Source organism: Ostrinia nubilalis, chromosome 4 (genome assembly GCF_963855985.1).
Source record: "Ostrinia nubilalis chromosome 4, ilOstNubi1.1, whole genome shotgun sequence".
In the NCBI taxonomy this organism is placed as follows: Eukaryota; Metazoa; Arthropoda; class Insecta; order Lepidoptera; family Crambidae; genus Ostrinia; species Ostrinia nubilalis.
In genome coordinates, this window is record NC_087091.1 from 247043 (window position 1) to 273354 (window position 26312).

General features: G+C 38.8%; 1 long non-coding RNA gene across 1 annotated transcript in view; it reads left to right on the forward strand.

Moving 5' to 3' along the window:
- Positions 1-418: 418 nt before the first annotated feature.
- LOC135088474 (uncharacterized) overlaps positions 419-26312 on the forward strand; it is a 218731-nt gene continuing 192837 nt past the window's right edge. The window contains exons 1-2 of the long non-coding RNA XR_010261046.1: positions 419-535; positions 900-982. This is a non-coding gene — a long non-coding RNA (uncharacterized LOC135088474). The remainder of the gene's footprint in view (positions 536-899; positions 983-26312) is intronic.

A 26312-nucleotide genomic window follows, 5' to 3' on the forward strand; every position in this document is an offset into this window, starting at 1 on the left:
CTAAATGTAATGATTAAAAACTGTAATCGTGGGTACTCAAACTTGTGGGCTATCCAATAATTCTTGATTAACCTAAATCTAATAAAATAATTTAATTGTCAGACACAATGGCAATGTTGAATTTTTTTCTTTTGTCTTACAATTTATATTGTGTTTTCAGATACTCATTTCTTGTTAAATATGGAAGACTTATATGTTGTGTGTCGACCTTGCAGTCAATTTGAATGGACATTGAAACGGTATGGTCTGGAATTATATGAGATATATTTATGGAATTGTGATATTATGCCCTTACCACGTTCATGGTTAGTCATTGTTCATTTTTTTGAGTTATTAAAATCAACATGCAAATTTTGTTTAATTGTAATGTTTACATTATTTCTTTTGAGTTACAGTTTTTATTGTTTTCAGGTATTGCTTGTTGCACAAGGACGTATTATAAGCAGTGTGTCATCCTTGCAGTTAATTTACATGGGCATTGAAACGATATTGTTAATAATATACTATGGAAGTTCGGAGTTCCTAAACATCCAAGGTTAGTAACTAAGTTTTTTTTTACTGAGCTACTAAAATCAATATGAATATTCTATCAAATTGTTATGTGATGTAAAAGTAGATAGGTACTCAAACTTGTGGCCTGTGAACTGGATCAACATGGTTCAGATGGCAAAACAAATGAATTAAAATTATTTCGTTCGTTCGTTTCAGCCAAATGACGTCCACTGCTGGACAAAGGCCTCCCCAAGGTTTTCCACAATGAACGGTCATGCGCTGCCCGTATCCAGGCTCTTCCTCCGACCTTTACTAGATCGTCGGTCCTCCTAGTAGGCGGCCTGCCCACGCTACTAAAATTTGACTGACTGAAATACTGAATTAAAATAATTTTTTCTGAATTTCAGGAGACATGCCGGCGACACATTCGACGACTGCTGACTGCTGCTGACGTCGAGCCGAGCCTGCCGACAAAAGAAGGTGCAGTAAGGTAAGTGGTTAGAATAAGTTTATTTCACTTAGGCTGAGTTGCACCAACTACCGTTAACGGTAACTATGACGATAAGCGGTGCTTTTTGTATGACAGATTTCTGACGTTTGTTAAAGTAAGATGGTGCAACCCAGCCTTAATGTTTTATTTTCATTTTTGTGTTTTTGTGCTACTTCTTTTTATATTTCAATTTATTGTGCCAGATATTTACGAACTTTTGTTTTTTTAACAAGACAGCATTCTTAGCCCTTGATTTTGATGAACGTGTGCTCATAACTTTGAAAGGAATTTATTTGCTCAGTGAGAAACCAATAACTCAAAGGCGTGATTAATCTTTCAAATACGAAAACATTAAGTCGTTGTCATAAACCTCTGATTGAAAACGAAACACCAGAAAAAACGGCGTCGAAGCCATCAATCCGGCGAACAAATAAAGCATTAGGGTCAGGCCCAGAGCCTGAGATATAGTATTAATTTGACAGATACCGCTCATCCGGGCCACGCGCTAATGACAACAGCAAACTCATTTTGAACAATTATTGTTTTGTTGAGCATTCGTTTTTAACAATTTTTAGTTATTATCCTTGAGATTGTATTCTTATTCGATTCGATTGTATTAAGCGAGGGGTGAGTAAGAGCTAGGTAGCATAGGTTTACCGGGGCATTGATTTGACATTCCCCTGGATTAGTTTTTTTAAAATATAGAGGTTATGTACCAGTAGTATAGGAACATTTTTGTCAAGTTTATTAGAAGGCAGGTCTTTTATAGCATTAGCTTATTTTGTCTTGGCTGCTCTCGCTCAGCATGCGCAGGCGTCCCGCACTAACAGCAGGTGTCCCGAATGTGGTATGATGAATACGCGCCATCAATACGGACGGCACCCTTGCCGCGGCTGTCCCGGCTCCTATTAGGGCCGATTACACGCTCCATACGGACTCTATTGCCAATTGACATTATGAGGAGTAATTAGGGAATAAAGCAACTACTAAAATATCTCTCGTACAGGTAACTTTGTTCAAAAAAAAATCAGATGTCAATAAAGACGAATCAAAACTTTAACTTTTTAAATATACATTAAGTATAACGCAATAATTAATCAAAATCTGGTTGCAGCCAGTAAGTTATTAACTATTCACATAAATGCAACTTAATTTTTACATAAACTAGTCGTCCATCAAGTTATTGCAACGAGTTACTCGTGTTTACGAATCATCTTAACACAGTTAGACATATTAAAACTTTATCTGTATGGCACAGTTTATTGCCTATAACTTAACTGGAAAGTATCATCATAAAACATGATCTCCGCACATGGAAGTCAATCCTAGTATTTACGAAATTCGCTATCGCTACGGCCAGTAAATCACTCTACTTGGTATTTCCCATAATTCGGCACAGTTCATCGAACCGCGGACTATGTTAAAAACGCATTAATGTCGCAGTCACGCAGACCACAGGGGACAGCGGACGGCAGGCGGCGAGAGAAAGGTTACGGAAAATGTTAAAAAGCCAGTAATCCCGAGTTACTTGACAGTTATGCGCGTGATCCGGAATTAAGATCTAAATACCGCGCCGGCATAAAACCTCCGATATACGATTATTTCACGTGAACGCGCGGATTGCACTCGGACGAAATTAACTAAACAGGTTCCATATCGTCGAGTCCTTAATTGATTTTAGAAAGGCTGTAAAATGTAAGGGTTATCTATAATGATGATTGACGAATTTCACAACTTTCAACCGTGACTCTTTATAGTGCCACAATCCCCAAAATTGGCCATAATTTAAAATTGATGGGTTGAAACCCGTAACTATAATTTAAATGTGTCTACAATAAAATGTTTGTAGCGTTTATAAATATTACCTTAATGTTTCTTTTTTTAAGCTACAGCTATCTAGTTACAAGATTAACTTTTTAATGATTATGAGTTCTAATTGTATAAACAGGTGGTTTGGTAATTGTCACTGGATCTAAGTGGACCAAACGATTCATTAGCTGCGGATAAGTTTTCACATATTATCAGCACCATATATCTTGAACTTAGTAGATGTGCTGCGTTTAACGCCCAAGTAACTGGCCATATTTTAAGTGGTATACACACAATAATTTATGTCAACGAGATTCCTAATCCGCGGCAATAAAGTGACAGTCTAAATAAATCTGTGCGCCACGGAGGAAGGTCGTAAGCGCCTCGCACGCGCCTGCGCCGGCCGCCGTTGCGCGCGGGCCCCATAGATCCCACGCGAGCCCGCGCCAAACTGGTAAATCGACTCTTGCGCAACACAGACTACAGTTGGTTTCCAATTTTATGTTGACCGGTTCCAAAGTTGACTTAGCCTTCTAATTTCGGCTCGATTGGAAAATACGTTGATATCCAAAACGTAAGGTTTCACTCACGTAGCGTCTGTTACAACTTGGCTGGCGAGCTTGTAAACGAGGCTGCCGACTTAGCAGGACCAGCAATTAAATCGCTCAGTTAAAAGGTAAAATCGAAAGGCTGGTTTATAAATATCATAAAATTGGATAGAACGAGCACGACTAGGATCATGTAACTTGGTTGATATCGGAAAACGCATCATAGCATCGGCTTGCCTTGTTACCAAGTCAAACTTTTTGCTTCCATTTCAACTCTATTGGCAACTGTTAACTCAGTATAAATCAACGACAAACTTAATGACATGATACGCTAAAAATGATTATCGGTGAGCACCTTGCGCCCAAAACCGAATGATCTTGACTGATGGTGTTTAGCGAAAGTGGTGGCAGAGCTGATCACGACCGGCACCGACAGGGGTGTGGTAACCGGCGGCTTTCATCTTACGTCAGTGAGGCAGGTTATGAGTTGTGATGGGAGACATCTGTTGCTTTTGATACTATGTTTTTTTATCCACAACGAGGAAGCTCTTGGCCTGTATCTCACCTGGCCGAAGGTGGAAGCGAGCTTCACTAGGAATCCTCAGCCATGTGTGAAGAATATGGCATCAAACAAAATCCAAAGTCGAAAGATGAATCCATCCACTCGATATCTACTATGGTTAGTGTCTACGTTGTGTGAGACGATCTCTACAATCCTGCCAATGAGAAGGTACTGGCAAGTGATATTGGAAGAGGTGCAAGCACTGGGTTTTAATCAAAACAAAAAAGGACTTCAGTTCATGTCCCCAAGAGGTAGTGATGACGTTGTAAACCCAGAGTCTTGTTAGGCATGACGTAGCAGATTGACAGGCGATACCGGGGCGGGGTGCGCGGGCGGCGTCCCACGCGCGTTGTACAAATACAGTCGGCGGGAGTCCGCGCACAAATCAACGCGCACCGACGCGCCCGAGGACCCCCGGTGCCTCGACACCACCAGGGCTGGCCTGGACTCGATATACGAGGTGTGCCTTCTGGACAAGTTTTTGGTAGTTAAAGCTGACTAAACTAGAACATTCCTTTTAGAGCACTCAAAGAAAATTCTATCTTATAATAATATCTAATAAAATGTCTTGGCAATCTATTTGCCACTGTCTTAGCTGGATATCTTGTTTTATAGGACACATTTTGCTATATGCAGGATGCGTTTATCTCATACTTCACGGTGATAGGCAATGAACATCACGTTCCACTGCCTTTCAGACTTTTCCAACTTTCATTACGCAATGTCGACAATTTTCGTAACTTCCTACTTCAAATAAATAACATTCTTAGTTAGTACTTGCAGTTTTTCGCAGTTTTGTTAGATGCAAGTATTCTTCCATGTCAATCATTTCGGAATCGCACACGCAGACAACTCTTAACTGCACTCAAGTTTCCCCTCGGATGCACGGAAAAGATTTCATCGAATATCGAGATAAGTGAATTCCCTTCGTTGAAGTGTTCTACAAGCATTTGTCGAGGGCTGAGCAAAGTTGCCGAGGACTCGACAGCCCTGCCCCCCGCCGCGGCGGCCGCGCCAACATCTCTCACCTCCGGGCTCCGTAATGAACAATACAAATGTGCCATTTGCCCGCCGGCGCGGGCGCAGACACCACATACCTACGCACACGATTATCGGCTGAGATCCTCGGCCTGTCCTCCTAAACTTATCACCAGCGCTAACTACCACGATTTATTCTCATGCTAACATCGACGACATTGTGGAACGCTTAGAAATAATCATAGACATCAAAACGCAGATGCTACACAAAAGATACCCCTATTCAAATTAAACGACCCAAAATATCAGGGAAGCGACAAAAATAAATAAACTATCAAATTTTCTAAACGACTGCCAAACTTTATCGCCTATTAAGGGCTCTTAAGAAAATTGTCCTTTAAAAACTTTTTCCTTCGAAGGTCTGTGACAGGACTATTATATTATTAGGATCGTTTTTAGTAATGATAGGGGCGAGGTACGCGACCTCGCATCGCCGCGAGCGCCTAATCGCGCCCGACACAAAAACTTTGGGCACTTCATTATAGCTATACATGATGCGTCTGCTATATTAAACCTCGGGACTTGGAGCAGACAGATTTTGCATTCTTTTACGGTGACTGGAGCGGACGCGGCCGCTGACAGCGCGGGACTTACGGGAAACCAATTAACAAACGGGTTTATCAAATTTGAATGTAGCCACGACCCGCAGGCTCCCGATGCGACCCGACACCGACAAAGCCCCGAATGCAGAAACACAAATCTAAAGATAAACAGACAATAGTCACGGCAAAAAACGAAACCGAAAGTCTGGCCCCGGCGGAATTTGGAAACGAAATTCGCGGATCGCATTTTGCGAATACTCTCGCGTGTTACTGCATTATTATTTAAGTTGGGGCTTTTAAAAAATGGTTCGGATGGCCCGGTGGTGTTTTTTTGGAGGCGCGTGCGCAGGGCATAATTGGCGCGCCGGCGAGCGCTTGCGTCGCCGTTTGATAACCTTCGCATGTAACGGACCCGTATCCTCACAATCGCGCGGCTATGCTCAATGGCATCCGTCATAATGCTAGAATACACATCGACCGTTACTCGCATACCTAAGCTCCTTACAATATTCTACTTCATAGACCCAGGATTGTCAAAACAACATGTCACAATTTCTATAAATTTCACAAGAAATATTAAAAAAAGTAACTATAAATCACTTTTTGGTTTTAATTACGTCTTTAATTACTAATTAAGCAAATATTTTTGGAAATCCAAACTACAGTGCCATTGTTTGAAATAATGGATCAAATCACGCAATGTGCAATACATACAAAGGAATGGTAGAGCCGTCCGAGGCAGGTAAGAAAAGGGGTACAGAGCCCTTAAAACAAAATCGGTCGAATGTTGCTCCGAGCGATGGTTGACCGAGGAGGCGTCTCGTTCCTTTTACACCGCACAAAAAGCAATTTAGACGACGATGACGGGATCCAATATGATAACAGGAATCCCGTTGCGTAGCCTGGGGTGTTCGTCTTTGTGCCCAATTTTTGTTCTCGTAATGTTGCGGCCGCGGCGGGGACGGATCGGGAATATGGGAGCCATCAGTTTTTTGCGATCGCAAACGAATGTAAGATCTGCTGGTGACCTCACAGGAGCCGTGTCGCCCGCGGCAGGCGTCAGCGCTCGTCCGTCAAATGTCATTCGAGCCAACACAATGGAATAGACTTTGCAAAAATGGGTACGCGTGTCGCAGCCCCGACAGACCAACAATGGATCGAAAAAACAAACAATCGAATAGAAATCGAAAACAGCATTTCTTTCCAATGCGACCGAACGGGATTTTGGAAATCCGGTTTTGATTTTGTTTGGTTTGGTTTCCCGCGAGCACTCCTCGCCCATTGTGCGACAAACGACGACTACCGCGGCCAGCGGCGATCAATTGATTTGCTCTATTCAAATCGCAAATATGATGGCACCAAATAAAATTAAAAGTGAGTTAGGTAACTCATTATGAAATCCAAAATAAAAATTTATATAAACTTCTTTCTTAAATATTTGATGAACATACACGTATCATTAGCAATGTGTTGCTTAATTAATCTAATTATCTGGAGCTGTCGTCGCAATTTTTCATTGGCGACACTGGACAGTGACGGCAGCCAGCCAGAAATGGTCTCATGCGTAAAACAAAAGAGTGGCACGTTTAATTGTCTAATACATCATTAGCGGGTCCCGCTGGAGTGGCAGGTGCGCGAGTGACAAGACAATGGCACAGGTGCCGGGTCAGCGCCTGCGACACTCCTCGGCTCCTGCAGAGACCGTGGCTTCCACTGGCTCCTCGTCATTAACACCTTATTTCGAATTCCAGCCCCCAATAATAATTAGTACCTCAGCAATTAGTCGTAACTGTGGGCATCGATGACAATATTTAGTGTCAAGAAAGCACAACTACCTAATAGGTTCATTATTATGGCCCTGCTAGAGCTTTCACAAATATCATTTAGAATATTTTAAAAGTCATACACATTGCGTAGCGGCGGCTTACAACAATAAGAAACCGTAAACGACAATTTATTAGTTTAATTGACAAAGATTTGTAGCTAAATAAATGTAATCCAAATTGGTTTTTATTTCATTACAATCAGTCCATATAAATAATAATCATTATTTAGAAATCCTAATCATTCACAACAAATCATATTTAAGTAATTTGATAGTTGTTCTCACTGAGACACTAAATACGTGTAGAGCATATTGAACTTATACAATTATTGTTAATTAATTTTAGGTACGACGCGTCTATCCACGCAGATCAATTGAGTTTAGTTTATTGCAATTTTATTACCTACATTTAGACTTATAAATTGGTACATTAAATACGTGATATAAACGATCGTTCTTTTAAATTCAGTAGGTAAATATTTTCAATTTTTTCCTTATTATTTTTCATTACTGCACTCGGGGGTTTTTTGGGATAAATTACTAAACGTATCATCTGAGCATTTTCCAGGCATAGTTAATATTGTAAATCGAGAAAAAATGGTTTTTCATTTTCCAAAGAAAATGCTATCAAGTTGTCTCTTACACCCTGTTCATGTAAGTAATTTACTTTAACTACATAATTGGGTTGTATGCACGGGTATGGATGGATTAACAGCGTATTATTGTCTGCTACAAAATTTTAAGTTACCAAAAATCATGCACCCGGAACGACTAAAATATTACCCACAGAAAGTTTCAGACAATTGCTTGCAAAAATAAAGCGGGCAAAAAATATGGAATCTTAAAAAAGTTACTCAAAAAACTACATCTCACAAAACAACGTGAGCGCTACAAAAAAATATAATCTTTGTCCATAGGTGAGAAAATCCGCTAATTAACACGTCGGAAGCAAACCGCCCTATAGGTGGCGCGCCATTGTCGGCGTAAAGTATAATTAGCCTTTGTTGAACTCTATTATTTTTTGAGCCAAATCCTCTTTTAGCGGCACCATTCAATTGCAAAACAGGGAAGCTTGTGTTTACGTCCCGATGAGCAGTAATTATTGAGAAAACGTTCCGCGGCCACAATTTGTCACCCTCAAAAATCCAGTCATGATTGGTAATTGCGAAAGTTGCGCGTGAGAACTGCGTATCATTAATCCGACTGGGAGCCAGGTAATTCGCAAAATGTAAATTGAGATGGGCAAGAAAAACGCCGCGGCCGCTTTTGTGTGTGCTCGTGCCAGAGCGTCTGTAATGGTTGTATAATTAATTTCAACAGTGACAACAGATACCTGCGCCGGCTCCTATTGCAAACAATCCGGCGCATGCGCCGCTCAGGTGCATAATCTTTATTTAAACTTTTTTGCTTCCACTTCCCCTTTGCATAAATTAACATTTTTGCAATTGTCACCGTTACGATATTTGGCTTGAGCTATCTCATACTGACCGCTGCGCTCTCAATGAGAAGTTACGAGTAATATTCATTTTAATTTAATAATGTAGACAGACTGGATATTATTAAACTCAGATATTTTTGGGAAGAATTATTATTTTGGCGCCAACTCTCATAGACAGCCGCAGTGGCCGAGCTTTTTTCTTGTTTGTCGAACTAGTTACAGATCACTAAGCACTTTGTTATCTAAAGGAATCATCTTAACATTCGTCCCTCGCGATCAAAAATGGATTCTTTTTCTTTAACATTGAGTTGAGATTTATCATCACCAAAAATGTTTATAGAGCATCTTCAATTACTTTAAGTTTATTGTGAATTTCAATCTTAACCGGTTGCATTAAAGCGTGTTTTTGAGGGGTCTGCGTGAGATACGTTGTCACCTGGTGATCAGGGCCGGCTGCTGGGGTCGCATTGTCTGGCTCATCACTTGACTCGCGCGAAAGGGATGCGGCGCCCATGTGAACAGCTAACGGAATCCTGGGAACATGCCCCCGCGCAAGTCTATGGGCACAATGGTAACGCGATATTTTTAATGCACTATCTTTGACGAAATTACGAAAATTTGTCTTATCATCTTTCCTGACATGAAATTGTATGTTTGGTCCAAAACCAAAAGGAGCTTGTTGATAAATATTTTGGTTATTAAATACAAAAACATAGCGCTAAATCTAATCGGTATTTTACAACATTATGTAAATCAGTATTTGTAAAGCATGTTCCTGGAAGAGTCGACAGTTAAATGGTAAAAGAAATTAGTACTAAAGAAGATTTACTATACAGAAAAACACGAGTAACAAGTTTGGTGGATCTTGCCGATTTTCTAATAGATCACAAACATTAATATGCTCGGAACTGGTTCCGTGAGATCCGTTAGAGGTTTTATGTAAATTATTTGGTTTATGGTAGCTCCTAGTTTACATTCGAATGCTTTAAACGAAAAATATACGCGATGTCCGCGGCGAGAAATTAAGAGAGGCCGTGTTTTATACCGCTGCGAGCGATAAAATATTGGCTTCAAATTAAAGAAAGTATAATTTATAGCGGATAAAAATGCTACGACTTCAGTTTAAACTTACAACTCATCGGGTGGAGTCTGTTAGAACCGTGGGATCAGACTTAATATTTGCAGCTTCGACTTTGATTGCGTCGTTCGAGATATTTATCCGGGTTTAATAGCACATAAACTAACGCGGAATATTATTGAGGACCACTCAGTATGCAGGTATGCGCGTGTGCACCAGAAGCGCATTAACCAGTGGTCCGCACTTTAGGATTTAGGACATATTATATTTCAACCCAATCATTAACCGATTATTTGCTACAGAGTAAATTAACTCGTTTACTAAAACACACCTGTTATTTAAATCATACATCAAATAATGTAGTCACGCATCAAGTTCATAAATTACACAATCCGTTCTGGAGACTTATGACCACTTTTTAAAACTTTGTTTTTCATCTGTTTTGGAACAAATCTATCTACATTAGGTATGTACTTTGGTACTGATATACAAGCAGTTCACAATTTAGTGAATCCCATCCCACCTGAGTCAAACCAGGACCCCCGTGAAGTCCAATTCCCTAACCCTATTGATGAGATTGATAATAAAAATATTAAATACTTGATTCCCAACGGTTCTGTTCCGTTAAATTGTAAATGTAATGCCTGTTCAATATTATTGTCAAATGAAAGGAATTCGATTACTATGCAGCCTCGGCATTAGGCGTGCATTGTGGCGAGCTAGGGAAACGTCCCAAACTAGTTTGACCAAACGGCCACATAGAGCATTGTGAGATTAATGCAAGAACCGGATGCTGCCTCTCGCCATCGATAAAACGGTCACAAACACTATAAAACCAGCCCTGAGACATCTTTTTGTGATCTCTAGCGCTGCCCTTTCAAAGCCGCGAGTTCATTCATCAACGGCCGAGAAATTTGTATAATCAGCTGATAGACGTTCGCTAACGGTCACTCGCGGGCTAGTCCTGCAGCTTCCCCTCTCGTCCCGGCGCATTTTCGGTTACATCATAGAAATGGAAAGCTAACCTGTTTTTTAACGTTCGTTTTAAATTACTCCACGCTTAGAAATCATATAAAGAGAGATCGAGGGAGGATGCGGAGATGTAGAGATGCGAAGGGAGACGATAATATCGTGTTTCGTGAACTCCAATGTCTAATTTCCAATACAATGGCAGTAAAAAACTGGCCCAAAATAAATGTGTCACAGTACCACCCCGCTCCCGGCAGACAATGGACAAAGCGCGCACACGACAATGCACCCACGCGCATTGTCGCGGACAATCGGCAGGAAGATCGATCCGCCGCGGCTAGACACGTGTGCATCGAAAACATGTAAATCACCTTATTCGAGGTGAAAGTTGAAGACGACACGAAAAGTAAAAGTCGCGTCGCATCTGCACCGGCCGATATCTTATTATGTTAATTCGTTTTGTCGACGCGGGGGCGGGACCAAAGGGTTCGCGCGACTGTTGGCCCTTATCGACTCCGCACAATACCTACCTGAGACAGATTGTGTTTTACAATGCGTACAGATAAAAAACTCAGTGTTCAAAGTCTTTTGGAAACTTCAATAATCTTGCTATCAGCCAATCTCGTGTATCCATCGTCATAGTACGTCGAGGCGCTATTCATTATTTGTTTGGCGTCTTTTGTGGCTCGGAGGAATGATTAATGCGGCGCTCGTGATGGAACACTTTATCAAAACTTGGTTTTGTGACCTATTGTGGATTGTCTGTTTAGTGGGTTACATGACACTTTTATGGAAATTGATTCAATACAATAAAATTGTCGTTTATCGAAAGTTGATAAAATGTTGTTACTTTCATTAAAAAGCAATGTTACACGTATGATAGTTACACTTAAGATTTTAAAGCTGCAGTTAAAGAAAATATTTAGAAGATTTAATTGATTGTTTAAAATTGGACGATCTAACTGTATTGTAATAATATCAATTTGTACGTCAATGGTAGTTTCCTGTTGGAACTACTCGTAAGCCGCGTATGTATAATTTCTGTACTAGTATTTCATTTTCTTCCCTAAACTTTGAATTTTTGACGAATTTCAATATCTAATTACTACATGTGATATGTTATTAGAAGCTAAGAAGCTAGTGATGTTTTCAAGATCATTGGCAATCCATTATCACCTGTATTTTTTTTTTAAATCGAATTCCAAGTTGAATTTTTTATCGTGGTTTGTACTTTTGTTAAACTTTGGCGGCTCTAACTAGCTATCCAATCAATATCTGGATCTAAAATTTATTTTATTTGACTAAAAACAACATATTCGATATTAATATCAAATAAAAAAGCGGTTGAAAACATGCGAGAAAAAAAATTGAAGCAGTTTTCAGCTCAAATATGGAAAAAAAATATATCAATTAAAAAAAAGTAGCTCGCTTAGGGTCAAATGGGCGAACTTGTATTCTTAAAATGACCTTACCTATACACCCACGAAGTTGGTCTAACTTTCCGCCAAACACCCTGTATTATTGTACACTGCTTTTACCGAGTCGCAGTCTTTACATCACGTCAATCCTCATCAGCAATTAGTTCTAGCGCGATGAGGATCATACCAATCAAATGCGAACGTTTTAGCCATAAAAAACGGACAAGCGCGAGTTACACACGCGTGCTGAGGGTCCCGAACCTACATTTTCAGTATTTAAATCAATTTTGTAAAAAGTGTGGTATTTTACTCATATGGAACCATTAAAATATCTTTAATTTATCATTCGGTCATTAATTACGTCTCTATAAACCATTTATGTGGTCTTTCCATGCATGAATTAATTCTTTTAGTTTTAAAGTTTAGAAATCCGCTTGTGACAGATAGCGAAACAAATAGGTGATCTTATAAGGGTTCTGTTTCAGCAAGAGCAGTACAGAGCCCTAAAAATTTAATCCACTTCGCATAGTGTTCCCGACGTTCCGCTCCAGTCGCACAGTGGTCTGAAAATGAAGCTCCCATACCATAGAAACTTAATGTCAGAAATTAATAAATAAAAATATGTATTGTGTTTAGTATACCTCCCTTTGTTTTACTAATATAGTATGAACGGTATGAGTAGCTCCATGTGTGAGAAAAAAAATATTTTTATTTTTTTTGTATGGAAAAAAACACTTAAAGTGGATTTTTTTTAAACTGAATAGAACTGAAGGGCTGGTACTCACATGAGCTATTGCACCATACATGGCGATCAAGATGACATACAATTCTTGTGCCGTTGGGTGCCGCTTTGCACGTAGCAAGCTTTGGAAATTTTGAATTTTCGGTAGGTGATCTTTCAAGTCTTTGATGTTATTTTATGAAGTTTCAATACGCTTTCAATACGAGAATAATATGTAAATTAATACTCATATAACTAGGAATATACTAGGGATGTTTTTAAATGATTTTTATTTTGAAAATATAAAAAAATAAAAAGTTTAATCATTGAATGAAGTAACCAACCAGTTGGTAACTGACATTGTTATTAGTTACTAACCTGCTAATGACGTTTTAATGAAAATAATAGAAATCAATATTGATTAAATAAACAACAAAAAATCAAACTGCCTACCTAATAGGCCAATAGAATTACATTTGAAATCGGAAATAATTCCCACATAAGATTTTATTGTTTTAATGGCTTCATTTGTTACCCATTAAGACTATCCTAAATTTCCGACTTCGACGGAGTTGTGCTTAAGTGGTGGGGGGCCCCCCGAAAGGGGCGTTTTTTCGGTTTTACGGTTATATCGCGTAAAGGACTTACCCTATCAAAAACTGGTCTTCATGACGGTTGAAGGGCATTTAATCCTGCATTGAATAATACTAAATACATATGTTTTGGACAAACCGTTCTAGTGCTTATCTTCGAAAAAGTACAAAATGTACGTATAATTAATGATCCTCTCCACGTCCAATGGCTCGATACCCGCAGGATTCCAAGTTTTGAAAAGGACCGCCTCAACCAGTGTAACCCTGTCAAGGCTTACGAGCTGGATGCGCCTATCCTTGTTCGTCCCAGCCATTCGATACCGTTGCCTAATCGATGCCTGGTAACACAGAGGTGTTCAGGAGAGTCCAAGGAAGACGTGCAGTAACCGCAGTTAAGGAATGGCTGGGACGAACAAGGATAGGTACATCCAGCTCTTAAGCCTTGACAGGGTTAAACTGGTTGAGTCGGCCCTTCACAAGGCTTGGGAGCCTGCGAGTGACGAGCCATTGGACGTAGAGAGGGTCATTAATTATACGTACATTTTGTACTTTTTCGAAGATAAGCACGAGAACGGTTTGTCCAAAACATATGAATTTAGTCTTATTCAATGCAGGATTAAATCAAAATCAAAATCTAAATCAAAAATATTTATTCAGTTTAGACCACAAGTGGCACTTATGAACGTCAATAGAAAATAAAAAAAAAGAAAAGGTAGCCCTTATGGGGCACTTTACATGTCTCCTTATCTTTTGGGCCCTACCAGCGCTTCGAGACAAACATATGCCAAGTGCTGAGAAGAAACGCCGGAACAAACTCAGTCACCACTTATTGCCAGGAATTATCTAACGGTAAGAATAGTCAAATTTAAGTACATCAAATATGTGCAGACTGAACTGACCACGCATCCTTGTCATCAATATTGTTGAGGACAGTGAGGGATCAGAGGTAAAGGAGTGAAAAATATAAGAAAATATCCAAGTAAATTATTCGCGTTTAATTTCGAGACGTTGCTTACCAGACAGCTATCAAAAAACAGATTTATTCTTAAAAAAATAAAATAAAAAAGTATAAAAGGCAAAGAGGTTCGGTTTGCCACAAATATAGTCTCGAACCTTGTAGTACCCTTTGGACATAAGGGTATTTTTTATATGTATCTTAAATTTGTTTATTGGCAATTCGACAAGGTTGTGTGGTATTTTGTTAAATATGGTAATACATTTCCCCAAGAATGAATTACCTATTTTATGCAACCTAAATGATGGAACAGCAAGTTTATTCTTATGTCTCGTGTTAAATGAGTGGACGTCACTTTTCTTAGTAAATAAATGTATATGTTTACGGACATACATAGGTAATGTTATCAAATAAAAATGCCCTTCAACCGTCACGAAGACCAGTTTTTGATAGGGTAAGTCCTTTACGCGTTATAACCGTAAAACCGAAAAAACGCCCCTTTCGGGGGGCCCTCCACCACTTAAGCACAACTCCGTCAAAGTCGAAAATTTAGGATAGTCTTAATGGGTAACAAATGAAGCCATTAAAACAATAAAATTGTTTGTAGGAATTATTTCCGATTTCAAATGTAATTCTATTGGCCTATTAGGCAGTTCGATTTTTTAAGTTGTTTATTTAATCAATATTGATTTCTATTATTTTCATTAAAACGTCAATAGCAGGTTAGTAACTAATAACAATGTCAGTTACCAACTGGTTGGTTACTTCATTCAATGATTAAACTTTTTATTTTTTTATATTTTCAAAATAAAAATCATTTAAAAACATCCCTAGTATATTCCTAGTTATATGAGTATTAATTTACATATTATTCTCGTATTGAAAGCGTATTGAAACTTCATAAAATAACATCAAAGACTTGAAAGATCACCTACCGAAAATTCAAAATTTCCAAAGCTTGCTACGTGCAAAGCGGCACCCAACGGCACAAGAATTGTATGTCATCTTGATCGCCATGTATGGTGCAATAGCTCATGTGAGTACCAGCCCTTCAGTTCTATTCAGTTTAAAAAAAATCCACTTTAAGTGTTTTTTTCCATACAAAAAAAATAAAAATATTTTTTTTCTCACACATGGAGCTACTCATACCGTTCATACTATATTAGTAAAACAAAGGGAGGTATACTAAACACAATACATATTTTTATTTATTAATTTCTGACATTAAGTTTCTATGGTATGGGAGCTTCATTTTCAGACCACTGTGAGTCGCCGGCACGGAAGCCATGCGCAGGCGCACTGCGTCTGCGGCTGAGATATGACGCACTAAATCGCTTTTAATCACGTTTCTGATTGAATCGCCGATAATGATCTTCGATTAACGCGCGCTCGCGGCTCAAATAACACCATTTGTTCGTAATGGATTGGACAGTTTGTACGTCTCATTGATGGCAATCTTTCGAGTTAGGCCGAGAGTCCAGGGGATGTGCCATGCGACCATGCCGACGCTACTTCTCTTACCGACGTCCTATTAGTTTCTTTGCTGTTTTATTTTGCAAATGTAGAGATAACTTTGGGCTTTGGAAATATCCAAAAAAAAGTTCCATATTTATTATCATTAACTTTCTTTACATATTTTAGTATAAATTTTGATTTTATAAACATCATACAATTTAAAGTACGAGTATAATATCTCTGCCTGACCCTGTACAAGGCGATATTTACTGTGAATGCACTACTTTCACTTTTTGGCAGATTTTCCGCTTCGGCATTGGAATCACAGCTTTATGAAAAAAAAAAGCGTTTGCCACTGCTCCACTCGCGGCTAAACATAAAATTTCGCACAGATTGAGTGGATGTAAAGCCTAAAGAGTAATTTGTCGTTGGCGGGGGTCGGCCATATGCCGCGGCCGCGCATATGCACCGCGAGTTTTGACTGCGGAGAGCATTTTAATCGTGCAATTATGTCTAGTGTGGGGTCCCGGCCACTTAATGTACCTAATTGATGGTGCTTACTTATCTGCGGTCGGATTGAACAGAGCACTGCGTGGATTCGCTTTCATCGACTTTATAGGTAGCAATTTAATTTACCGATTGTAGGAAGATGAATTGCAGTGCAATAAATTAATTAAACTGTGCCCTTCCTTCGAAATAAGTTAAAATGTTTGTGGTTCAAATATTTTCTCTATTCAAAGCTGTTACAGTTGACACACAAGAGCCAAAGCTCGAGAACAACAACAAAACACACCTTTCACATTACCCTATCACGAAACTCCTGTAACTAATCCACGCGGGGAGCCATAAAGCGATCTAACTCGAAGCTCAATGGGTTTTTGCGGCCCAAGCGAATTCGGCGCGGGCCAAGACCAAAGGTCATTCGGTATTTGCTATTTTGCCCATAAAACCCGCGAGGGTTAGTACAGTCCGCCCCTAAAAATTACACATTTAGAATTCCCTAGATACAAGCAATAGGGTGTCCATTCACGCAATATCTTTTCGCAGTCGACTGTACTTTGGGTGCTATTGTGGCTGTCCGCCGGCCTATTGTGCCGGTTTCGAGCCAAAACGTAAATAAAAGCAGATGTTACCGCTACCAAACTCTCCAAACCAAATTTTCATCCTCTCGATGTATTGTCAACCTTCTTTCTTTATTTTACGGTCTAAATTCTTTCGAACCTGTTGGAGCTTACGTCAAAGTACAAATTCTTAGGGTCTTGTGGTTGGTTTGACACACCGCGTAGAGTTGGCTAGGTTTAATAAAATCCATATTACGGCGGCTGTCATTGACAGCCGATCGCATCGTGATCGACGAGCGCGCAACACGTACAAATTGGTCATTTAAATTAGTTTTATTGCCGTTCGATGTGTATGAAATATGGAGCGCAGGGCGATTTCTTCAATTGATAAATCACCTTCGTAACGTAATTTAAAAGGTTCCTAAGTTTCTAAATAATTAAAATATGTTCAATAATACCTTTTCTTTTGTTATACTACTATAGAACTGTCTTGTTTTCATAAAATCATTTGTAAGATTCTAAATCAAAGGCAGGATGAATAATAATATACTGTACTTATGATAAGAAAAAATACTATGTATTAATTATTTGAAGTTGTAGGTCATTTTTCATGCAAATCAAGAATACCTATTTTTAATTTAACTTTTACGTAATTTTCACGAGCGTTTATCGGACAATTCATAAAATGTCGCTGAATTTCAGAATAGGTAATACTCATGATTCATAATAATCGGTAAATTAAGCACTTAGGTACATTATGCAAAAATACTTATTTGAAATATGTAGAATTATCATTGCTTAACTGTTTCTAGACGAATTAAAAACATTCGCTGTAATAGAGATACTTAATTTACTTATTTAACTTTAAATGTGGGCAAAGCGACAGCACGCAGATAATGAGGATCATTTCGATTTTTAGCTGTGAATGCAGATTTATAGGGCTAAGAAATCCTTAATACACAGTCCAAAAATTTTTGTTCTACGACAAAAATTGACGAAGTTATGGCCAAATTACTAAAAAAGTTCACTGACCGCCCGGCGCGGGGACGATGACGTCACTATATCCGATCCGAACGCTGCCGGCGTACTGTGTGGATAGAAAATATTTTTTTCTAGACAAACTATCAGTTTTAGAGAAAAACTTGTAATGACATTTATTCATCAGAATAAAGTAGGCTATCGATAGGTAATTTTTAAAAATAGAAATTGTGAAAAATAACGCAAAAAATCCATACGCTCATACGATTCAATGGAACGCAGAGACGCGATTGGGGTCTCCGCGGTGGTATATTTGGCGATTTATTCAAATAAAGTGTTCATAAGTGTTGTCTTCTTCCAAGTAAAATATAAAAATGTATAAGTATTAATTTATTTACTTCTAACAATAAGGTATAGCTGAGGCAGATACACTCTGCCTAGGCTACAAGACATTGCTATGAAGATCATTTCGATGTACACGCAATACCTACCTGTTATTTAGTTTTTCTGAGTTAAACCTACGTACCTACCTATCTATTCGCCGTTCCCATGGGCGGGCCAGCTGCTGCAGGAAAGGACAGCTGCTCCCTCCTGGAAATCTATTTAATCTTAGCCTAGAAGCTGGGTATGACTCCCCCGCCCCCCTCCTCTCCCCAGGTCATAAGCTGGGCATGACTTCCCCCTCGGCCAGAAGTTGGGTATGATTTACCCCCCCCCCCCCCGGCCCGAAACTGGGTATGACTTGACCCCTCCCCCTCCCCCCAGGCCAGAAGCTGGGTAAGGCTTGCCCCTCCCCCAGGCCATAAGCATAAGCTGGATATGACTCCCCTTCGGCCAGAAGCTGGGTATGACACCCCCCCATGCCAGAAATGCCAGAAACTGGGTATGACTTGACCCCCCCCCCCTCCCCCCAGGCCAGAAGCTGGGTAAGGCTAGCCCCTCCCCCCAGCCCATAAGCATAAGCTGGGTATGACTCCCCCTCGGCCAGAAGCTGGGTATTACATACCCCCCCCCCCCCCCAGGCCAGAAACTGGGTATGACTTGTACCCCCCCTTCCCCCAGGCCAGAAGCTGGGTAAGGCTAGCCCCTCCCCCCAGCCCATAGAAACTGGTTATGACTTGGACCCCCCCCCCCCCCCTCCCCCAGGCCAGAAGCTGGGTAAGGCTAGCCCCTTCCCCCAGTCCATAAGCATAAGCTAGGTATGACTCCCCCTCGGCCAGAAGCTGGGTACTTACCCCCCCCCCAGGCCAGAAACTGAGTATGACTTGCCTCTCCCCCCCTCCCACCAAGGCCAGAAGCTGGGTAAGGCTTGCCCCTCCCCCCAGGCTATAAGCTGGGTATGACTTATCCCCTCCCCCCCAGGCCAGAAACTGGGTATTATTAGCATCATATTATGTATTATTATGTTCAATACAAACAATCATTAAGTTACACTCACCCCAACCGCGTCTCCGCATTGCATCGAATCCTATGAAAATGTGGTTTTTGGACGTAGCGATAATTATTTTTCACAATTTTTATTTTTAAAAATTACTGGTCGATAGGTTACTTTATTTTGATGAATAAATGTTATTAAAAGTTTTTTTCTAAAACTGATACTTTAGCTGGAAAAAAATATTTTCCATCCCAATAGTACGCCGGCTGCGCTCGATTCGGATATTATGACGTCACGCGGCCCTGCGTACGTTGACTTTTAGCGGCAAAAACGGTCTATGTTTATTACTTAATATCTTCGTAAGTAATGGTCCGATTTGGATAATTCAAAAAGATATATCTTTCTCATGTCTTAAAGATTAACGTAGATACTAGTTTTATTGAATTTTCTACAACAGTACTGATCCTCATTGAAGATGGCAGTTGACTCAGGTGCCCAATCGCGGCCTTTTTCTAGTACGCACTTACACGCCAACGCGGCAGTGCTATCATTCAACATTCTAGAGAACAATTAAAAATTGGAAAATCCCCATCAAATACACAACTGAAGACATTTCATACGCTCTGTTTCGTACACTGAAAGTAATAAATTAATTACTAAGACATTTGAAAATGTGCTTGAAATTACAATTATAAGATTTATTTTTTTAAACTATTGCCATAACTCAGCTGGACGATAAAATATTTATTCTTACAGGTCTCATAGGATTGTACTGGTGGAGTGCATTTTAATTATCGATTTCGATCCGCTAAACCCAATATCTATTGTTTTGAACTTAGGATCGTAATGAAGGGATTTCGAAATGAATTAGTTGTAAATGATACATTGTGTGTAGGCCCCATGACCCTCACTATCCTCAGCCCCTGTTGTAGCGCTGCTTAACTCGCGAAACAATCGAACGAACCACCATTTGTCGGTCGCTGATGGATCACGCGTCAGCGCGCATGACTTATAACTGTAGGAAGTGATTTAGCAAACTGTAGTCATCGGGAATTGTTATATGAAAGATAAATTGCAGAATCAGTTACTTAAGCATCGTGGCGAACTTCAGTATTGACCGACATGAGATAAGCGATAAGATTAGGAGTTTGTTTAAGAATCGTTTTTCCATGTGTTTTACTTGTGTGTGGTCAGTACCTACATCAGTCCTTTCCTATTTTGACCGCATGATGCCATAGTGCTTAAAAGCTCTATGTGCCTTTACATACGTCTGGACGCTTACATGTGTTAGGTATATCATTTGTATGGCCTAAGTCCCACAAAGTCAAATTTTATTTTGCATTGATAGTTCAATAAATAAATTATCAATTTAGAAACTACCACACTTTATCGACAACTAGCCGGCCGCTGCTTAGGGCAGTAGCTAATTCATCAGAAGCGCGCTCGGGCGGGGGCAGTAAAAACACATGATCTCCCATCCGCGGATATTGAAATTTATCGCCGATGTCGGTAATTCCATTTGCGGTTATTGAATTAATACGCATGATATCATAAATAGTGTTCGCGGAATGTTTCGGATGCATTCGCTAGGGGTCATTTCTATAGTTTGTTTCGCAAGAAAACATTAGTGTTGGTTTCAATTTGTGTATAATGCTATGATAATTGTGTCATAAATGTTTGTGTAGGTACCAAGATATCCTGTTTTTTACATCGCGTACCTAGTCCATTCGTGTTATTCTAGTTTCACATATTGGGCAATTAGCATAATGTTTAAGACTTGTTATTTTTTTCCGTTATCAGTAAGTGACCAACCACATGGTATTAATTTGCTAGTGCAACTCATCTTAATCAACAGCGTCATCATTGTTTTAGTCACTACCTACTCTACATTCATTTTGCACTTTTGTTTTACAACTGTAAAATTGATAATTTCTCCTAACCAAAACAGATGTAAATACCCGCAATGTAGTACCTCCGTAGACCCCAAACTGTTCGCACCTTGCCCTCGCCCAGTTTCCCCCAAAGAATGGCTCATCACGCAAGTGCCGGGCCGGCGGGTAACCCGATTACCGTAACTAGATTTGCGCGGCCACGGCCGTCGCAAAAAACCCCCGAACGCTGACAGATGCACTGATTTGCCCACCGCGTTGCAACAAGCTGATTAGCGGTCGTCGATTGTTTTAGAGCTTACGATAATTTCGTTACGTTCCATTCAGACCTTCATTTGTTTTATAGGCAGCATGCACCAGTTTCCCAATTAAAAAAAAGGTTTTCTTGCTGAAATAATTACATTTGCTTTAATTTACGTGTAAAGTTGCTGTAAAATTGTACTCACACATAATATGATGGCTTACGTAGGTAATTAATTAATTTAGTAGATAGAGTTTAAAAATATGATAAACAGGTTTTTCTTGCTTATATAATTTTTTTAGGTACATTTTATACATTTCATGAAATTATTAAAAGAAAAGAATAAAGCTTTTTTTTGAAAAACACCTACACCTATAATACTTAATACTTTTACTTGTAGTTATTGTTTATTTAAAACTCTGTTCACCGACTCCGAAATATTATAAAATCACAATGTGTCACCCTCAGTATTCCCCAGACGAGCGTGAGGAAATTTAAATAAAATTTGGACCCCAAAGCTACAGGGGAAATATTGTATATCCCATTGTAGGATGAAAATAAATTGTAAATACTTACTCATGACAAATATATTTTATCGACTTAGTGTACAATGTAATCAGCTAGGTGTGCAATATAATTAAAGCATTCAAATGAAGAGAGGTCAAACGCCGACTGATATAAGTAAAAAAAAAACAATTGCTTTTTACTGAGTATTTTTTGTTCGTCTGTTGGTACTGTACCTAAAATGCCCCTACAAACATCGGTAAAAAATATGTTCTCCTATCGCATGTTGACTTACTTTTCCTATTTGTAGAAAACAAGCTTCATTGTAGGTTAAACAATAAAAATATCATAATATTTTGTATTTAACATTCTGTAAATTCTTAAAAACATCACGGGTGTTATGACCATCAGTCAATTAAAACTAATCGATATAGTAACTTTAGACTTTAAAATTTAACATCTACGACGTGTTTTTGTTTCTCGCATCCATGTAGGTAATACCTGTGGGTAATAAAGTTGAAAGTAAATAAGCGCAGTTGTGCAAATGTCAGTCAGTTGTCATTGTCATCTGACAGCTTGGTGGAGTCACGTGTATTCATAAGCATTGGTAGTGGGTATCGGGGTGAGGTTTCACAAAACAAGTAATCTTTACTTATAAATTAGGTAGGTACGGACTATGCTATTTTATATGAATTATTGGGCATTTCTACCACTTTTTTTTCAATCGTTAAGGATATGCCTATCGAAACTTTAATCGGTCAATAAAAAATACAATAAACGAAAATGCATTTAATAAACATTCATCAACTATGATTTACAACTGCTCCAGTTTTCCAGTAAAGTTTTCAAATATAAGCTTTCAAGTGAGTTTAAAAACATCTACCTTCGGTACAAAACATATTATTATTATTTTATACAAAACATATCAGCAGTTAGCAATTATGCAGTACACTTGCGACACGACACAAGTATTATGCAATAACAAGTGCTTAAACAAATCATGCTAACGAGATCGCAAACAAAACGCGCGAAACAATAAACGTAAAAATTATAAATTCAAATCTCGGGTATAGTGGCGCCACCTATAAAAAGTGCGGTCAGCGGCCCCGGCAACAATGCGTAATAAAATTATAATACCATTATTTGTTTATCAATAATGATTTGCATGTGTTAAGTGCAGCAGAGTGTTTAGTGGTGGTGTCATAACGCGGGATTTGCATTTGAATGCGCGCGCGCCGTGGGTGGAAAAAAGATGGCTGGCGTTGCGCAGGATACAATTGGAAGTTCGCAGCTCCTAAACCTGCCCAAGGTCCGTGGTTTACATGGATTGGCTTTATTCTGTCTGATTTATCCGAGAACGTGCTTTTAAATTATGCTTATGAAAAGTTTTATTTGTCTAAAAACGATTACAAAGTAAGTTAAACTGTCTCCCAGGCAGAATATAGTAACAAAATGTAAAGACTACCACATGTTAAAGGTTTTTAATCGATTATCACGGAAATGAAAAACAATGTAGAACGGACGTCTCGTGCACTTAATAGAGCGATCATAACACTGATTACTATCTTCATTTCTATGGTAATGCGCTAACAATAATACTATCAACGGTACAGGTTACATTGTGTGCCAGGTTTAGGCGGTGTGGCTTACAAATGTCTTGTCTTGTTTTGTCTAAAACAAGTCAACCAAGTTTATAAAATTTGATAAGTAGGCAACTTTAGTTTTCACAATGCGAGGCAGACATTCTTGTAATGTGACATCTTGCTTGAGTCTGTTATTGCTGAAACTGTGATGCATAAGTGCCCTGAAAAGATTTGGATCAGTTTATTATTAAATCAAATCAAATCAAATCAAATATAATTTATTTGCATTAAATAGGGTTTCACAAAGTGGGTGTTATTACATTTTTAAGTTATTGTACTTATGCCTATTTAGCCATACTTAATTACAGCATGCAAATTTTAAATTTTGTCCTACATTAATTAATTAAAATTATAATTTATTTTATTATAATGTCTTATTTTTAAGAAAATCTCCTATGGAGTAAAAACATTCCTCTATTAGCCACTTCCTCAACTCCATTCGAAATCTATTAAAAGGGAGTAACTTTATTCTCTCAGGAATCTTGTTAAATATTTTAATGGCCATCACATAACCATTATCATTAAACCGGATTGTTTTTGGTAAAATTTCTAAAGTAAGCTTGTTGGGGTTTCTCAAACTTCGGCTCGTTTTGTCTTTTGACTGTTGAAACAAGTGTATATTTTGTTTTACAAATTTTCCCATTTCTAATATATAGATACATGGAAGCGGCAAAATGTTCAACGACTTAAAGAAAGGTCTACAAGAAACGTCCGGTGCTATGTTACAAATGGCTCGTATGCATCTTTTTTGTGCAACAAATACTTTATTTATATTGGTACCGTTACCCCAGGTTATGATCCCATACCTAATCGCAGATTCTACATAAGCGAAGTATGCGGTGATAGCCGTCTTTTTACTTGCTATTTTTGTCAGGCGGTATAGAGCAAACACAAACTTATTTACTCTTTCGAAGACACTATCTATTTGGTCTTTCCATGTGAATTTTGTATCCATGATGATACCCAAGAACTAAGTGAAATCACGAATAAAGAGAATTAAGTGAAAATCACTTTTTAAAAGATTGGCTCAGATATCAAAGTTTTCCACGTACTTGATGAGGTGCGCTATTGCGTTGCCATCAAAAAAGTTGGACAATGTCCGGACACAGACACGCCAGGAGCTCGCAACGCACCTGCGACGCGTGCGCAGGCCTGCTCCTTAATAAGCTTAGTTTCATTTCCGCCCGCTGCAGAATCATTCGAATCGTCGCCGAAAGCGAACCCGCCTCGCATACATTTAAATAATTAACAACGCTAATATGGCGAGCGGCCCAAGGACGATTTTTGCATACGTCCATAACGGCACACTTATTTATCATCGTGCCATATTGTTTTTATCTTTATTGATTTTGTAGATGGTCGTATAAATTTAAATTCTAATGGAGTATCAATGTTTTAGCGTTTGATTGACGTCGACGATCGATAATTCGGTCGATATGTCTCTATCGGCTGCGCTTGCGTCACCGGTTTATGTCCAACGACGGAGACATAATAGAACTTTCGCTTCCGGGTCTCTAGAAATATATCGGCACTCTGGTGATAACACGACTCGACACTATTAACGTTTTAGTAAATTAATTTACGTCTCAAAAGACAATTTACACTTTCATGACAAACATACATAAGAATATTAATTTGCTGGTTATTCAATAAGACATAAACATTTTGGGTATCAAATTATTTTGCTTAAACTGATTTTCGGTAATCATGACAACTTTATTTAAATAAGAATGTCCGAAATTTAATTCAATTTTTGACAATGAAAGTGAGCTTCTTCTATCCAAATCGAACTGAATTTATGACCAAACAATTCGTCAATCAAGTTCCTGATGTTTTTAAGAATTTAAAAATTACATTCAATTTAAAAATAATAAATCTATAGCAAACATCCGAGCATAATATCTGGCCAGTCCGGGTGCAGCGTGCACCGGGCCACCCCACTGGAAACAGGTTTACAACAAGTACACTAATTTGAATAATTCCCATACCAATTCTATGATTCCTTTCCATTAGATTTTTCATTCATTCATCTCCACGTTTTCGAGAATTCCGTTAACAATGTGCCACAATTTCAACCCGAAAGAAGCTGATTTACATGATACACGTGATGTATTGGATACGCTGTGAAATATTAAAATTAGACCTGGACAAACAGGTACGGAATCTATGTGCCATTGTTCATTTTATCAGTTGGAAGGGGTGTGGCTTGTACCTTCTTTAGTTTGAGCTATTACTATCGCATCCAATTAATATGTATTTTAAGTTTTAATTAGTCTTAAAATGGCTTCAAAAACAGTTCGTTTCAAATTGGTAAATACAAAAAAGTGTTCACAGTTAATTGCTTAATTTTCAATTATCTTGATTTGCATTTATTTTGTATGTTTGAATCTACTAATTATCTATCAATCAAATTAAAATATTCGAAATAAATACAATTACATCAAAGTGTCACTAAATAAGTGCAGTTTTACACGCGTTGAAGTGTACCGGGGCAGCGTCCACTACAAGGGGTGGACACAAAGGAGCGGGTGCGAGCGCTAATAATATCAACGACCATGTTCCAGCAACATTTGACACCAAATTATTTAAATTCAACTCGCGTTATCAGCATGATGTCTTTCTCGGATACATGTTTAATGTTCATCTTAAACCTTGAATATCATCAACTACTTTTTTTTCTTCATATTC